Source organism: Sapajus apella, unplaced genomic scaffold, assembly GCF_009761245.1.
Source record: "Sapajus apella isolate SASKATOON/1434 unplaced genomic scaffold, GSC_monkey_1.0 scaffold32, whole genome shotgun sequence".
NCBI classification, from domain to species: Eukaryota; Metazoa; Chordata; class Mammalia; order Primates; family Cebidae; genus Sapajus; species Sapajus apella.
This window is the reverse complement of record NW_022436972.1, coordinates 11,570,533-11,584,415: the sequence shown is the minus strand read 5'-3', so window position 1 is coordinate 11,584,415 and position 13,883 is coordinate 11,570,533.

Below are 13,883 nucleotides of genomic sequence, written 5' to 3'. Positions count from 1 at the left end.
ATAAGAATGTTTAAAATGTTATTAGGAACTAATGGATTTAAAAAATGTAATGTGCTTCCATTCATTGCATGGTATTTGTTTGTTTTTTGATGCTTAACTAGTTCTGTATTTGTCCATTTGGAGTCTTCTCAAATTGTCTCACAACTCCATCATGGTCTGAGTGCACATATATTGCACATTCTTTTAAAGCTGTTGAAATGTGTTTTATGATTCAGAATACTAATATCTTGGTGAATGTTTTACGTTATCTTGAAAGGAATGTGTATGCTTGTGTTGTTCCATGAACTATTCTATAGGTGCTAAAGAGCCATTTAACTGATGGAGCTGTTGACTTCAACTATGTCCTGACTGATTTTCTCCCTGTTGGCTCTGTCAATTACTGATAGAGGGGTGATGATATATTATTTTCTAATAGTGGATTTAGCTAGTTGCTCTATCAGTTATCTTTGCTCTATCAATTCTGTTAGCTTTTGCTTCACTTATTTTGAGGTTCTTTGGTTAGGTACACTCATATTAAGGATTTTTACGTGTTCTTCAATAATTGATGCCTTTATCATTATGTAATGCCCCTGTATATCCTTGATAATTTTTCTTAGTATTTTACCTTTGTCTGAAATTTATATAGCCACAATATCGTTCTTTTTATTAGTGTTGGCATGATGCATATTTCTCCATAACTTTACTTTAGTATGTGTGTTTTTATTTAAACAGGGTTTCTTGTAGATAACATAAAATAGGGGGTTATTTTGAATTCATTCTGACAATCTGTCTTTTAATTGATGTATTTAGAAAATTTATATTTAAAGTAATTATTGGTACAGTTGTATTAATATCTGTCACATCTGTTATGATTGTTTGCTACCCTTATTTTTTTCTTTCACTCTGACTTCTCTGCTTTTGGTTGAGCATTTTATGAGTTTATATGATTCCATTTCTTCTCTACCGTTAGCATATAAATTATATATATATATACATATATATATATATATATATTTTTTTTTTTTTACTTTTTAAAGTGGTTATCCTTGAGTTTGAAATATATATGTACAACTAATTCAAGTCCTTTTTCAAAATTACACTATAATACTTTATGGGTAGAACAAACATAGGAGATTATTTCCAATTCCTCCCTCTTCCCCCTTACCACATTGAGGTGATTAATATTTCACTTACCTATAAGCTATAATCACTGAATACTATGTTGCTATTATTATAACTGAACTGTTATTTGTTAAATTATTTAAGAATAAGTGTATTTTATTTTTACCTTTATGTATTCCTTCTCTAATGCGCTTCTTCTCTTTATACAGTTCTGAATTTCTGACTTGTGTCATTTTCATTCCTTCTTAAAAATTCCTTTCAATATTTCTTGCAAGGCAAATCTATTGGTTAAAAATTTCCTCAAATTTCGTTTGTCTCAGAAAGTCATTATTTAGAGATTATTTTGTGGGATACAGAATCTTAGAATTCTTTTTTCATTCAACACCTTAAAATATTTTACTCTTTTTTCTTGCTTGCATGTTTTTTTGAGAAAATAGCTGATGTAATTATTATCCTTTCTGCTGGTAAAGTGTTCTTCTCTAGATTCTTTCAGAGCTGTATCTCTGTTTTTGATTTTCTGCAGTTTGAATATGATATGGTGAGGTATAAGTTTTTTAGTGGTTATCCTCCTTGGCCATATCCGACCTTTCTGGATCTGTATTTGCTATTTATTATTAATTTGGGGGCATTCTCTATCATTATTTAAGCAAATACATTATTTTTTCTTTTATTTTCTCTCTTCTCCCTCTAGTATTCTCATTATGAGTATGTTATGACATTTGTAATTGCCCTATAGTTTTTTTTATATTTTATTCTGAATTTTATTTTTTCACTTTGCATTTCAATTTGGAATTTTCTATTGATATTTATTCAACTTCATTCTTTCTTTCTCTGTGTTTCCTTTGTTTTAGTCCTTTAGTGTTCATTTTAGAGAAGATCTGCAAGTTGTGAATTCCTTCAGCTTATGATTGTTTGTTTCTATATATGACAAAAGAATATGACAAAATGAATAGACGAATGTTTTTTTTTATTTTGAAGGGTATTTTCACAGAGTATAGATTTTGGGGGGTTTATGTTTACTTTTAATATTTTAAAGATATCATTCTCTTATCTTTCAGCTTCTATAGTTTTTGACAAAAATTTAAACATTAGTCTTGATTTTCCTTTGAAGATACAATGACTTTTTTCTAACTGCTTTAAAATATTTCCCTTTGTCTTTGATATTTGGCAATTTGAGTAGGACATATCCAGATGTGATCATCTTTATATTTGTCCAAATGGGTTTTAGTGTGCTTTATAAATGTGAATTGATAATTTTATCTGATTTGAAAATTTCCAGATAAATACTTTATCAAATATTGTTCCTATTCCATGTTCTTCTCTTTTTCTGAGCAATAACTATAATTCAAACTATTTTATTATGTTCCAAATATCTCTTTCTTTTTAAAATTGTTTTCTTCTCTGCTTCAATATGTAAAATTTTTATTGACCTGTCCTTGGGTTCGCTAATTCTTTATTCTATCTAATTTTTAGTATTATTAAAATTTTTAATTTTGATTTTAAATTTGACTATTATTAAATAAGATTATTTAATATTATTTTTATTGAATTATTTAATCTTGTTTTTATTAAGATTATTTAATATTCTTTTAAATTTCATTAATATATAAGCAGAGTTATTTTGAAGACTTTTAATTTCAATTCTATTAACTGGATCATCTCTTGAGATCCTTTATACTTTTTCTCTAAACTTTAGTTACCTACTTTCATGATTATTTTAAAATCTTATTTTAGGTTCAAGGGTACAAGAACAGATTTGTTGTATAGGTAACTAGCATGTCATGAGGTTTGAGGTACAGATTATTTTGTCACCCACGTAGTACCCAATAGGCAGATTTTCAATCCTCTCCCTCCTCCCACTCTCCTCACTCAAGTAGGCCTTGGTGTCTAACATTCTTTTCTTTGTGTCCATGTGTTCTCAATGGTTAGCTCTGACTTATAAATGAGAACATGTAGCATTTTGTTTTCTGTTTCCACATTAGTTTTCTTAGGATAAGCAGGTCTCCTGCAGCATACATGTTTCTGAAAAAAAGATGAGTTCTTTCTTTTTTTATAACTGCATAGTATTCCATGGTGTGTATTTTCCACTTTTTCTTTATCCAGTGTACTACTGATGGTCATGTAGATTGATTCCATGTCTTTGCTATAGTGATTAGTGCTGCCATGAACATATGCATAAATGTGCATAAACCATGGTGGAATGATTTATATTCCTTTTGGTATATACTTGGTAATGGAATTCTTGAATCAGATGGTAATTCTGTGTTAAGTTCTTTGAGGGATCTCCAAATTGCTTTCTGTAATGGCTAATTTACGTTCCCAGCAGCAGTGTGTAAATGCTCCCTTTTCTCCACAAGCTTGGAAGCATCTGTTATTTTTTGACATTTTAATAATAGTCCTTCTGACAGGTGTGAGATGGTATCTCAGTATGGTTTTGATTTGCATTTCTCTAATGATTAGTGGTGTTAATAATTTTTTATATGTTTGTTGGCCACACGTATGTCTTCTTTTGAATAGTGTCCTTGCCCACTCTTTAATGGGGTTGTTTTTTGCTTGTTCATTTGTTTAAGTTTCTTATAGATTCTGGATATTACACCCTTTTTGAATGCACAGTTTGCAAATATTTTCCACCATTCTGTAGGTTGTGTGTTTATTCTATGTATTTGTCTATTCTTGCATTGCTATAAAGAACTACCTGAGACTGAGTTTATAAAGAAAAGAGGTTTAATTGATTTACAGTTCTGCAGGCTGAACAGGAAACATGGCTGGGGCGGTCTCAGGAAACTTACAATCATGGTGGAAGGTGAAGAGGAAGAAGATACATCTTATATGGCAAAAGCAGGAAGAAGAGAGTGAAGGGGTAAGTGCCACAGACTTTTAAACTACCAGATCTCATAAGAACTCACTGTCATGAGAACAGCAAGGGGAAAGTTTGCCCCTATGAGTCAATCATTTCCCACCAGGCCCCTCCTCCAACACTGAGAAAACTATAATTTGACATGAGAATTAGGTTGGGACACAGAGTCAAACCATATAATGCTGTTGATAGTTTATTTTGCTGTGCTGAAACTCTTTTAATTTGGTCTCATGTGTCCATTTTTTGTTGTTGCTTTTGCAATTGCTTTTTGCACCTTTGTCATGAAATCTTTGCTAGGGTCTATGTCCAGAATGGCATTTCCTAGATTATTTTGCAGCATTTTAATAGTTTCATGTTTTACATTTAAGTCTTCAATCCATCTTGAATTGATTTTTGTATATGGTGTAAGAAAGGAGTCCAGTTTCAATATTCTTAATATGGCTAGTCAGTTACCCCACAACAATTATTGAATAGGGACTCCTTTATCTATTGCTTGTTTTTGTCAACTTTGTCAAGGTAATCTAAATGCTTGTAGTCATGGGGTATTATATCTGAGCTCTCTCTTCTGTTCCATTGATCTACATCTCTGTTTTGGTATGAAACCCATGCTGTTTTGTTACTGTAGCCTTGTTGAATAGTTTAAAGTTTGGTAATGGGATGCCTCCAGCTTTTTTCTTTTTGCTTATTATTGCCTTTACTATTTGAGCTTTTTTTTTTTGGTTCCATATTAATTTTAAAATAGTGTTTTCCTAGTTCTTTGAAAAATGGGAATTTTGTAAGAATAGCATTGAGTCTGTAAATTGCTCTGGACCTTATGGCCATTTTAGCAATATTAATTCTTCTTATCTATAAGCATGGGGGGTTTTCCATTTGTTTGCATCATCTCTGATTTCTTTGAGCAGTGATTTTAATTCTTGTTATAAACATCTTTCACCTCCCTGGTTAGCTGTATTCCTGGGTATTTTATACTTTTTATGGCTATTGTGAATGTGATTGTGTTCTTGATTTGGCTCTAACTTGGTTATTGTTGCTATATAGGAATGCTACTTATTTTTGTACACTAATTTTGAATTCTGAAACCTTGCTGAAGTTGTTTTTTAAATAAAGGAGCCTTTGGGCAGGGACTATATGGTTTGCTAGGTATAGAATCATATTGTCTGCAAAAGGGGATCATTTGACTTGCTATCATCCTATTTGGATGCCCTTTTTTCTTTTCTTTTGGCCAATTATACTGCTTAGGACTTCCAGTAGTAAGTTTAATAAAAATAATGAGAGAGGTCATTCTTGTCTTGTTTCCGTTTTCAAGGGGAATGCTTCCAGCTTTTGCCCATTCAGGATGATGTTGGTTGTGAATTTTTCATAAGTGGCTCTTATTTGAGTTTGTGCCTTCAATGCTTATTTTGTTGAGACTTTTTAACATGAAGGATGTTGAATTTTATCAAAAGCCTTTTATGTATCTATTGAGATGATCATGTGATTTTTGTTTCTAATTTTGTTTATGTAATGAATTATATTGATTGATTTGCCTATATCGAACCAACCTTGCATCCCAAGAATAAAGCCTAAAAGATTGTGGTCGCCTAAAAGATTGTGGTCATTTAGATTCTGGATTCAGTTTGCTAACATTTTTGTTGAGGATTTTTACATCTTTGTTCATCAAAAATATTTGCTTGTAGTTTTCTTTATTTGTTGATTGTCTGCCAAGTTTTGGTATCAGAAGAATGCTGGGCTCATAGAATGAATTAGAGAGGAATTCCTCCTCCTCGATGTTTTGGAATAGTCTCAGTAGAGATTATACTAGGTTTTCTTAATATGTCTGGTAGAATTCAGCTGTGAATCCATCTGGTCCTGGGCTTTTTCTGGTTGGTAGGCTTTTTATTACTGATTTAATTTCAGAACTCATTATTGGTCTGTTCATAGTTTTAATTTCTTCTTAGTACAACCTTGGGAGGTTGTATGTTTTCAGGGATGTATCAATTTCTTCTAGGTTTCTATCTGGTGTGCATTGAGGTTCTCATAGTAGTCTCTGAAGGTATTTTTGTATTCTGTAGGGTTAGTGGTAATGTTCCCTTTGTCATTTCTGATTTTGTTTACTTGTATCTTCTCCCTTTTTTCTTTATTATTCTGAGTGATAGTTTATCTGTCTAATCTATTTTTTCAAAGGATCAATTCCTAGATTTTTTACTCTTGTATAGTTTTTTTGCTTCTCAGTATCCTTCCATTCAACTTTGGTTTTCATTACTCCTTGTCTTCTACTAGCTTTGACGTTGCTTGCTCTTGTTTCTCTAGTTCTGCTACATGTGCTGTAAAATTGTTAATTGGAGGTCTTTCTAACTTTTTGGTGTGGCATTTAGCACTATAAATATCCCTCTTAACACTGCTTTTGCTATGTCTCAGAGATTCTAGTATGTTGTAACTTTATCCTTCTTAGTTTCAAAAATTTCTTGATTTCTGCTTTGATTTTATTGTTTATCCGAAGGTCATTCAAAAGCATGGTTTTTTAAAATTTCCATGTAATTTTATGGTTTTGAGGGTTAAGTAATGATTTCTATTTTGATTGTGCTGTGGTCTGAGAGTGTGATTTGTATGAGTTTGTTTTTGTTTGCTTGTTTTTAATTTCCTGAAGATTGTTTTATAGCTAATTGTGTTTTCTATTTTACAGTGTGTGCTATGTACAGATGAGTCGAATATATATTCCGGTGGTGTTTGGTGGAAAGCTCTGCAGATGTCTATTGGCTCCATTTGGTCAATGTTGAGTTTGGGTCCTGGATATTTTTGTGAGTTTTCTGCCTCAATGATCTGTGTAATACTGTCAGTGGGGTGTTGAAGTCTATCACTATTATTGTCTAGTTATCTAAATGTCTTCATTGGTCTCTAAGAACTTGCTTTATGAATCTGGATTCTCCTATGTTGACTGCATATATATTTAAAATAGTAATGTCTTTTTGTTGTATTGAACCCTTTACTATTATGTAATATCGTCCTTTGTCTTTTTTGATAATTGTTGGTTTAAAGTCTGTTTTGACTATCAACCCCTGGCTTTTTTCTGTTTTCCATTGGCTTGGTAGATTTTTCTTCATCCCTTTACTTTGAGCTATGGATGCTTGTGAGATGGGTCTCTTGGAGAGAGCATACAATTGAGTATTGCTTTTATTTATTTATTTATTTTTTTTTTCAGGCTAGAGTGCAATGGCATGATCTTAGCTCACTGCAACCTCTGCCTCCTGGTTTTAAGTGATCCTCCCATCTCAGCTTCCTTAGTAGCTGGGACTATAGATGAGCACCACCATGTTCAGGGGTAAATTTTGTATTTTTAGTAGAGACAGGGTTTCACCATATTGTCCAGGTTGGTCTCGAACTCCTGAGTCATCTGCATCAACCTCCCAAAATGCTGGGATTGCAAGCATGAGGCACCTGCCTGGCCAGTGTCTTGCTCTTTAGTCAACTTGCCACTCTGTGGCTTTTCATTGGGTCACTTATTCCCTTTACTTTCAAGGTTAATATTGGTATTTGTTGATTTGACCCTGTCATTATGCTGTTAGCTGGTTATTACGCAGCTTTGTGTGGTTGGTTTTATAGTGTCAATACTCTTATGTATTTAGTGTTCTTTTGCAGTGGCCAGTAAAGTCTTTCCTTTCCACATTTGGCACTTGCTTCAGGATCCCTTATAAGACATTTATGGTGGTAATTAATTCCCTTAGCATTTGCTTGTCTGATTGGGATCTTATTTCTCCTTCACTAATGAAGCTTAGTTTGGCTAAATATGAGAGTCTTGGTTGAATTTTTCTTTCCTTAATAATGCTGAATCCAGACTCCTAATCTCTTCTGGCTTGTAGGGTTTCTGCTGAAAGATCTTCTGTTAGCCTAATGAGGTGCCTTTTTAGGTGACCTGCCTCTTCTCTCTAGCTTTCTTTAACATTTTTTATTTTGTTTTGACCTTGAAGAATCTGATGGCCATGTGTCTTGTGGATGGTCTTCTTGTGTAGAATCTCACAAGGGTTTTCTGCATTTCCTGAATTTGAGTGTTGGCCTCTTTAGTGATGTTGGGGAAGTCTTCATAGATGATGATATCCTGAAATATGTTTTCCAAGTTGGTGCTTTCTCCTCCTCTCTTTGAGGGATGCCCATGAGTCATAGATTTGTTGTCTACATCATCCCATATTTCTCAGAGGTTTTGTTCATTCTTTTTTATTCTTATTTTTGTCTGAGTTGGGTCAGAGATGTAGCCTTTGAGCTCCGAGGTTCTTTCTTCAGCATGGTCTATTCTGCTGTTAATACTTGTAATTATATTGAGGAATTCTTTAGTGTGTTATTTTAGCTCTATCAGATCAGTTTGGTTCTTTCTTATATTGGCAATTTTGTCTTTCAGTTCCCGTATTATTTTATTGTAATTGTTAGATTTCTTGGATTGGGTTTTGACTTTCTCCTGAATTTTGATGATCTTTGTTCCTGCCCATATTTTGAATTCTTTCTCTGTTATTTCAACCATTTCAGCCCAGTTAACAACCCTTCCTTGGGAACTATTGCAATTATTTGGAGGAAAGAAAACAGTGGCTTCTTTAGTTGTCAGAGTTCTTGTACTAATACTTTCTCATCTATGTGGACTGATGCTCCTTTAACTGTGGTGTAATTGAGTGCAATCAGTTGACTCTTTTTCTGTGTGTGTTTTGAGGGCCGAGGCTTTGTGCAGGGTCTTTATTTGTTGTTGAAATCTCATCCTTGTTTTCACAGGGGTATATTAGCAAAGTATTCAGTTGATGGCACTTAAGTGTAATGGCCAGTAGGTGGGCTCATGCTCCACCATGTGGCTCCTCTGTATTTCCTCATGACTCTAGCCATGCTCCCTCTCAGTGCTCTGAAAGCGTGGGCTCTTTTCCCACTCCAGTGCTGGCTTAAGGTCTAACCGTGGCACTACTGGGCCGCACACTGCTGTCTAGGCATGAACTAAGGCTTTATTTTCCCTCTCCAGCTTGAAGGCAGCAGGAGAAGGGACCTTGGCAGTGGCTATGGCAGAGAACCTTCCACTTGCCTCTTGGGGCTCCACCGTAGAGTAATGCAGAGCCAATACCAATTGGAGAGATGGGCTTGGGTTTTAGGCAGCTGCATTGTGGACCCATGCCTGGAGGCCCTGCCTGATGATGAGCAAGGGTGACAGGGGGCTCACAGTGGAGACAGATTGGCCTCTTCTCCTTAGGGCAGCTGCAGCTTTCTGGACTTGTGGGTTGAGCACTTAAGTTCTCTGCTCTTACTTTAGTCCAAGGGCAGCAAGGGCAGTACCAATGCAATGGCAGATGGGCTTTCAGTTGTCCCTGGGAGCCCTACCTCAGAGAAATGCAAGCCACTGTTATAGAGAATGTTCAGCCCAAGGGTGAGGTGACTACACTGCCAGCAACTGGAGGCTTCACTTGGTGAAAAGGGGGAGGTGAAGGGCTCACCAGGAGGAAAGACTGGGCTCCTCTCCATATTGTGACTGTGGTGTGCTAGAAGTGTGAGCAAAGACCTCAGGCTGTTTCTCTCCAGGCTGAGTGCCATAAAAGCAGAACTGCTGCCATGGCAATGGCAGAGGGGATGTCAATTGCTTCTGGGAGCCCCACCTCAGGAAAATATAGAGCCAGTAGCAGTGGGAGTTCTCACCCGGGGGTAGGACAACTGCTCTGCCGTCCCCAGCCAGGGGCCTTGCCTGGTGAACAGTGGTGTGTGGGGGCTTACAGGGAAGAGAGACTGGGCTTTTCTCCATATGGTGACTCTGGTATGCTGGAATGGTGGGTGGGGGGATACAATGTAGGGACCAGATCCTTTGTTCTTTCCTTCAGCTTGAAGGGAGTCAGGGCCATACCACTGAAGCTGCAATAGCAGAGGGCTTATGGGTTGTCTTTTGGATTTTCTCCTCAGGGAAACACAGAGCCATCACTGACAAAGCATTCGTGTGGGGGCAGGGTGGTTGTGCCATTGGCCCAGGGCAAGAGGCACTGCCCAGTGAAAAGGAGTAGCAGGGGGTGAAGACCCATGTGGAAAACAGTCCAACTGCTTTTCTGCAAGCCTATGCCCTGTGCTGGGGGTATATGTCAGTCTCCAATCACTGTGCTCACTCCCAAGCCTGAGGGCAAGAGGAGTAAGGGCAGTTGAGTGGGAAAAATAGCAGCCTGCCTGTCCCTTCCAGGATCTCCATCCCAGAAAAGTGCAGAGCTGTTCCTTGAGAGCCCAGGTGGGGCTCCTGTGGCCATGCTAAGGTCCCAGGCCACTCTCGCAATGTGCAGTGTAGAAGAGCCCCACAGTCCATCCACTGCTTAGCCCCATGGATTCTGCCCCTGTTCTGAGAACATACAAGGAGTTTGACCTTCCCCATTGCCGCAGCTGCAGCTGTTGGTACCAGGGTGCCCAGGGATCCAAAGCTCTGAGGATTTTATGTGTGCCTGAGTGGCAACTCTGCCGACATTCCATACAGCTGTCTGCGTCAGTCCAGAGGCATGGGTAGGACACATGTGTCATGGGGGATCTCCTGAGCTCAGGGTTGCAAAGGTCTGTGGCAGAAGTGTGGTGCGCCAGGGACTCTCACTTACTCACCATTTTCCCATGGTGAGGGACATCTCCAGGGACATCTCCTGGCTCTCTGCCACATCTAGGTGAATGATTGTCCTGTCTCACTCCTCTGTCCTCTGTGGGTTGAGTTGTTTCCTTGATGAATCTCAATGTGTCCAACTGGATGGTCCAGTTGAAGATCTGGAGTCCACTCACCACTCTTTCTTCTCTCTGTGAGAACAGCGCAGACCAGCTACTTCTAGTCAGTCATCTTGGAAGAAGCTCATCTTTCTATTTTTTTATATGCCTATTGTGGAAGATGTAGAAGGTACATTAAAGATTATCTGAATTGTACTATATTCCCCAAAGATTGTTAATTATTCTCTGGCAAGCCCTTAAATCCAGACAGACTTTTCTTTTGAGACAAGGTCTTATTCTATTACCCAGGCTGGAGTGCAGTGGTGTGATTGCGGCTCATTGCAGTCTGGACCTCCCAGGCTCAAGTGGCCCTCCTGCCTCAGCCTCCTGAGTAGCTGGGATTACAGGCTCCTACCACCACCCAGCTAATTTTTGTATTTTTTGCAGAGATGAGGTTTTGCCATGTTGCCCAGCCTGGTCTCAAATTCTTGGACTGAAGCCATCTGCCCACCCCAGTGTCCCAGAGTGCTGAGATTGCAGACATGAGCCATTGTATCCAACCAGGCACATCTTCTTAATTTTTTCAATGTTTGGTTTCAGGCTTTTTAAAGGTACATTATTTCAGCTTTTCTCTTACACCTACAAGAGACATGACCCTTACTCCTAGGAACTAGGTCTTACTCTTACAACGTGGTTCTACTGGAAACTCTAGCTAAATCTTAACTATTCATCATATTCTCTCCACAACAGCTAGAACCAATGATTATCTTCTATCTTCCTAATACTATGTGGCCTCTTTGATTTCTGCTACGATCTCTAGCTTCTAGCAGTTATTCTATGCTTGCCCTTCTAGAATCTCTTCTTATATATATAAATCTCAGTAGTTGGCCAAAAAAAAGCCCCCAAATTGGGGGAACACTTTACAACTCCTTTTTTATGTCCCCCTCTCTATGTAATCCTGCTTCTCAGTTCAACCACTTCAGTATCCTTAAGTTCTAATCTCTATCTCCCCTGCCTAGTGAAATTGCCACTTATCTTGGGTTCTATGTAGCAGCTTAGCAATTGGTAAATGCTCTTGGGGGAAAGATGGAATATATATGATCTTAACTTTCTATGTTTTCTTCGTTCAAAGACTGTAATCCACATTGGTTGCCTTCCAATGCCTGCAGTCATTGTGTATATTATTTTAGTTGTTATGGCATTAAGGAAAATCTTATATCTAAGCCATTTACTTTAAATGACTATTTAGAATCTTAATCTTATGTGGTTTTTAAAAAATATGGTGTTAAAGGGAAATGGATAAATACAAAAAAAAAAAAACCACACAATATATAATGATAATAAAACATTCTTTGGCTTATGACTTGGGGTTTTTATATATTCAATGCTATCTCCAGTTATTTTTATATATTCAGAATTATCAGAGATTAAAATTCAGAACTATGGAGGACTTCTGCCAAGATGGCTGAAAGGGAGCTTCTCTTGAGTGCAGCTCCCAGCAAGTGAGACAAAGAAGGAGAGAGACTTCTACATCTCTGAATGGGGTACTGGGTTTGTTTCAAAGGCACTGGTTGAACAGTGGGATTAACACTCCCCAAAAAAGGTGGCGAGAGTAGCCCAAAGAGGGTGAGCTGAGAAAAGGTGGGGCTCTTCCCCACCCTGGAAGTGCATCTGGCACAGAGAATTGTGGGACTTTGCCTCCTTGGTACTCCAATTCAGATACTGTGCTTCACTCTGTGACTTCTGCAGTAGTCTAGGAAAATGCCGCCTAGCTGAAAACTGCCCTGAGTTGCAGACACGGGCAAAAGCCCTGGCTGGTGTGGTGCCACAAATTGTTGGCACAGACCAGAGTGGAAACTTTGATTAATACCAAGAAGGCCTGAGGGATGGAAGTGCCTGTCCCACAGAAGGAGGGAGAATTGAAAGCAGGGAGTTGGATGATAGGGCCAGACAGGTCCCACCCCCACAAGATTCAGCAAATGGAAGCCCTCTTGCTGGAGAGTTTCACAGTTAACACATCAGACTGAGCTCCATCTGGAATGAGTGGGCTCGGCAGAGGGAAAAATGCACGCCATAAGGAAGGTGGGACTAAACTCACCTGTGTAAACAGAAACCAGGAGAAGAATAAAGAGCAGCCTGGCTGAGACCAAGGCAGCCCAGCAGCACCTCCACAGGCAGACAAGTGACAGACTGTCTTAAGCAGCACACTGACATGTGTAAAAAAAAAGTCTCATACAGGAGAAACAACCGTGACTTTAACAGAAAGGATGTCCACTCAGAGATCCAACCCAAAATCACCAACTTCAAAGAAAGATCAATGATAGATAAACCCACGAACATGAGAGAAACCAGTGCAAAAAGGATGAAATCATCAAAGCCCAGAATGCCAAACCTTCCCTGAGAGATCACAATTCCTCACCAGCAAGGCAACAAAATAGGATGCAGAATGAATTTGATGAACTGAAAGAAACAGGCTTCAGAAAGTGGGCAATAACAAACTTCTCTGAGCTAAATGATCATGTTCTAACCCAGTGTAAAAAAACTAAGAACCCTGAAAAAAGGTTAGACAAAATGCTAACTAGAATAACCAGCCTAGAGAAGAACACAGAAGATTTGATGGAGCTGAAAAACACAGCACAAGAACTTCGCAAAGCACACACAAGTTTCAATACCTGAATCGATCAAGGAGAAGAAAGGATATCAGAGATTGAAGATCAACTCAATGAAATAAAAAGAGAAGGCAAGAAAAGAGAAAAAAGAGTCAAAAGAAATGAATAAAGCCTCCAAGAGACATGGGATTATGTGAAAAGATCTAATCTACAATTGATCGGTGCACCTGAAGAGGATGGGGAGAATGAACCCAAGCTGGAAAACACTCTTCAGGATATTATTCAGGAGAACTTCCCCAACCTAACAAGGCACGCCAACATTCAAATACAGAAAATACAAAGAACACCCCAAAGATATTCCTCAAGAAGAGCAACCCCAAGGCACATAATTGTCAGATTCACCAGGTTTGAAATGAAGGAAAAACTGCTAAGTACAGACAGAAAGGTCGGGTCACCCACAAGGGGAAGCCCATCAGACTCTCAGCAGATCTCTCAGCAGAAACCCACAAGCCAGAAGAGAGTGGGAGACGATATTCAACATCCTTGAAGAAAAGAACTTTCAACCTAGAATTTCATATCCAGCCAAACTAAGCTTCACAAGTGAAGGAGAAACAAAATTTTTTATGGACAAGAAATTACTGAGAGACTTCGTTGCCACC